Source organism: Ochotona curzoniae, unplaced genomic scaffold (assembly GCF_017591425.1).
Source record: "Ochotona curzoniae isolate NIBS_2020 unplaced genomic scaffold, NIBS_Ocur_1.0 patch361, whole genome shotgun sequence".
Lineage (NCBI taxonomy): Eukaryota > Metazoa > Chordata > Mammalia > Lagomorpha > Ochotonidae > Ochotona > Ochotona curzoniae.
Genome location: NW_024466930.1, coordinates 1040479 through 1045000, shown reverse-complemented (window position 1 = coordinate 1045000; position 4522 = coordinate 1040479). Strand labels below are relative to the sequence as shown.

General features: G+C 45.4%; 2 non-coding genes across 2 annotated transcripts; both read right to left on the bottom strand.

Moving 5' to 3' along the window:
* Positions 1–3013: 3013 nt before the first annotated feature.
* On the bottom strand, positions 3014–3085 carry TRNAM-CAU. The gene has a single exon. It is a non-coding gene; the product is annotated as a tRNA-Met (tRNA).
* A 760-nt stretch (positions 3086–3845) lies between these two features.
* On the bottom strand, positions 3846–3917 carry TRNAW-CCA. Its single transcript has one exon. It is a non-coding gene; the product is annotated as a tRNA-Trp (tRNA).
* Between the last annotated feature and the right edge of the window lie 605 nt (positions 3918–4522).

Below are 4522 nucleotides of genomic sequence, written 5' to 3'. Positions count from 1 at the left end.
GATTTACGGGACAGACAGCTGCCTTTGAAACAGTCTGTATACTACTGTTTGCATTGAAGTGATAAGGTCAGAAACCTGTGCTTATACATTGCTAATCTTCACTACCTGCTTTCTGCTTTGTCACACATGGATGCCCACTGCGGATGCCCACCGTCACATATAAACTTACTATAAACCCCACACACACTTATTTTGTTCAGGGCACTTCTTTATTCATGGCAAGAAGTGAACACCCAACTGAAGAATAAAGACATTTCACCTGCCTTGGAGTCTCACTCAATTTCTTTGAATCCCAAAACAGGAGTAAGGAAAGACAAAGTTTTGAGTGACTGTTACTGAGGAGAAAAAGTCTACGTGGAGCAGGTGGTTCATATTTTCTTCCCCCCTTTTTAAAAATCATACATATATATATATAATATTATTTACATAGCTGAGAGAGATGCACACAGATGTGGGTTTCCAATTAGGGTGGAGAGGGTTGAGGTATGAAAAGAGGTGGGTGGGACAAGTGTTTGAATTTTTTTCTTATGTGTCTGCAGGGAGGAAGGAAGAGGGGGCCACTCCTTGCTGTCAAACTGCAATAGCACCCAGGAATGGGAGACAGTCATTTGATGACATTTAAAGAACCCAGTCTGGGGGAAGGGTTTTCTGAGGGTGTTGCCTGACTGGTTTTGACAGTTCTGAGACATCATAGGGCTCATTGCCCCAGGGTTGAGAAAAATTTCAAAGTTTACCTTCGTGTACCTACAGACCCAGGAACGTGCTATAAAGTCTGGCCAGGAAAGTGACCCAACCTGTTCTGCTTTCCATTTTCTGATGAGGCACTTGATGTCCTCTACTGGCTTAACTGAGCCGGTTGTTTGTCACTGCACAGGCGTCAGCCACTGAGGAGGCCTAGTCCCGACATATCTTGTAGTTTTCCCTGTGACTAGGATTTGTGTCCCCCAAGAATCCTCACCTGGGATGATCTCAGCCTTGAATCTTGTGTGCACCTGTCACCTGCCAATGCACAAATCTGATTAGTTCTACCCCAAGTCCCTCTTTCACATGAACTGATAGGTATTGTAGCCACTCTGACATCCTCAGAATCCACTCCCCAGGCAATCTGCAGCACCTGATGACCAAGGTGGCATGTCTTAGCCCTGCATTCCCTGCCTTTTCTTTTCTAAGATTTATTTTATTTTTATTGGAAAGGCAGATATACAGAGAGGAGAGACAGAGAGGATGATCTTCTGTCTGATTCATTCCCCAGGCGGCCGCAACGGCTGGAGCTGAGCCAATCAGAAGCCAGGAGCCTCTTTCGGGTCTCCCACGTGGGTGCAGGGTCCCACAGGCAGGGAGCTGGAGGGGAAGTGGGGCTGCTGGGATTAGAACCGGCACCCATATGGGATCCTGGGCGTGCAAGGCGAGGACCTTAATCACTGCGCCATCAGGCTGGGCCCTCCCTGCCTTTTAAACATATCTTTCGTTTTGTTTTGTTTTGTTTTGTTTTATGTTTTGATTTTTTTTTTTTTACTTTTTTCTATCTTTAAATTATTTTATTTTTCAACATATCTTAAAAAAAATGAACAGGTAACTATGCTGGCATACTGGTGTAATTACCACAGATGTGACACTAACCAGGCCCAGAATGCTGCCAGCTATTGGCTGCTTTTCTCTTAGCAATGTTAACACTTGCCTAGGTACAAGGCAACCTAAGCAGTTGCCTACAACTGGCGTCATCTTTTCTACCTTCCAGAAAGTTATTTGCCCTGCAGTTATGGCATTGCATTAAACAGTAGGAAATCCAGTTTCCTCCTCATGGCTCACATGGGAAAGCTCAGGAACAAGAACTTCACAGGGAACAACTGCATCATTGAAAAATGTGTTCAAACAGAATTTCAGGATTCAAACCAAGTAGTCCCCTACAGCCTGTGAATGATCTGTGATCTTAAGGTCTCAAAACTCTGGCCCAGAAGTCTTTGTAATAACACGACTACCCAGGTCCACAACTCTCTTGCTTGCTATCTGTTCTTTCTGGAATGGGACAGGTGCTCCTGCCTGGTTCCTCTGTCTACTGCAATCCACACTCTCATCTCTTTAGGTCTTTACCCCAATACCATCACCTCAGCAAGATCTCCCCTGCTTGTAGTTGTGTTCCCACACACACCAATATTACACACACACACACCTACACAGATGATGCACTTTATCCTCTTTTCCTTGCTGCATAGAGTGAGAAAGATTACACCGGACACAAAGCATAGGATGTTTAGTGATGGCAGCTCCTACTACACTCCAGGAACCACCGTGTTGCATGGCCAAAGTCAGATGTTTTTAAGCTCTCATTGACACGCAGCACCCTGAGGTTTTCCAATTAATTTAGGTGGTATGCATTGCGAATCATTGAACAACCCTAATTGATCTACACCTAGGCCAATCAGCTAAGAAGCCTGTTTCTAGAAACAGATAGTGATGGTTAACCATGCTTCAAATCTAGTACTATGCCAGGGTGCTGGCCCCCTCATGCCCTCCTATGACATATCACATCTGCTTGCTGCCATGGAGTGCCATATGGCTACATCCCGACATATCCTGTCTTTCATTCGTTTAGTGTTTCCATCACTCCAAGGTCTCAGAAGGGCAGTTACTTCCTGCCAATCAGGGCTACACCACTAGTGACTACCAACCAATTTTTTTTTTTTTTTGTCGATTTGAATAAATGAATACCTAAGCAGCAATAGTTAAGTAAATAAATAGGAAAATGAATAAGGGTATAAGTGAACCCATTTATTGGTTATTACTACGTGTGCCATTTCCACAAGATTATAAATCACATTTGTTTTTAGCCGTAATTTACTGGAATCGTTGATGATAATCTGACAGAGAGGTTTTGTTTTTTTATTTTCTAGTTTAAAGACCGTGGAATTTCGGCAGTTTTATAATTTGTCAAGTAAGAATATAATTTGTAGAGGTACAAAGTTACTTGTGCTAAAATATACCCTTTCTGTTAGTTGCAAAGAGTAACACCTGATAGCAGAGGATGGTTTCGATCCATCGACCTCTGGGTTATGGGCCCAGCACGCTTCCGCTGCGCCACTCTGCTAGATGGCCCCTGTTCTAAATGTTATAGTCAATTCTCTTCTCGGTCGGGCGGGATTTCAACAGCGATGGCCTACACTATTAACAAACCGATTCACGAGGTTTTTCTGAGAATGTTTTTCTGGAGCACAAATGCAAGATTCAATATGAAGTCTCTCATGTGTGAGTGCTTAACTGAGTCTAACATAAACATCTGTGAAGTTATGCAAAGTAATAGAAACTCCCCTGAGGAAGTAAACCTCTCTCCCTTCTCGCCACACCAGAAAACGCTAATTCACAAGCAATTTAGGCATCCCATGCTCCTAGTGAGAAAAACCTGCACTTCCATGTCTGTTTTTTTTTTTTTTAACCTAGCTTTAGGGAGGGCGGGGAAACCCCGGCCTTGAAATCCTAAGGTACTGGGACTTTGGGTATCAGTTTAGCAACTTAAGAAGAAACTTAATGACAATACAGTTGTTGACAATACACTGACTCCTTTGGTGATTTAGAGAAGCTTGGACTATCGTCAGCTTTTGGCACTGGAGACTTGGCCAGGTGTGGTGCAGGTGAGTTTGGGTCATCCACTTCAATTGGAGCAGATGCCTGGCAAGGCAGGTGAGTTCGGGTCATCCACTTCAATTGGAGCGGATGCCTGGCAAGGCCTGCTAAACTTCTTGATGGTTGGAAAGAAGGATATAAAGGTGGCAGGAAAGCCTACAGCCCAGAAATGAGCGTGGGGAGGCCAGGGAAAGTGAGCGTGGGGCGGATAAGAAAAAAGAACAGGTTGACCCCGACGTGATTTGAACACGCAACCTTCTGATCTGGAGTCAGACGCGCTACCGTTGCGCCACGAGGTCCCCCACACCTAACTTCTCTATTCACCTCCTAACCTGGCCTTCCTGGTTTTTTTTCCCCCTGCATCAAAACACTGTCCCTTCCATCATTTTCTTGCCTCCAAATTGCTTCTTGTTCGTATCTTCCTGCTGCTGTTTCATTTGCCTTGCTTACCTGGTTTACTCCCTTTGTTGAAAAAAATACATATAAGCATTTTTGGGGAGCGGTGGTGCGATAAGAAATCGAGACCTTCTGTTTAAGCCGGTCGCTGGAACGTGGGGGGAAGTCGCGAAGAGTGGCCAAGAGCGATCCCTTTGCACCCAGGGAGACCGGTTTTGAGATGGTTTCCAAAGCCAACCTTCATCTTAACCGGGACTTTAGATCCACGAGGGCTGGGGAATTGTCGCGCTTCCGCCTAAGACTGCACCTGCCAGCACCCTGCGTCCTCTTAACTGTCGGGACACAGGTCAGTTTTGTTAGGAGTGGCAGAAGCTAGGCAGATGTGATGAGGGCCCGGCTCCCTGGAGGAGGCACTGAGGTGTGGGACTTTAGTGAAAATCCCTGGTCACAGCCTAGGCACTCAGCAGAGCCGACACATCTGCCCAGCCACGGCTGCGGGCACAAACAA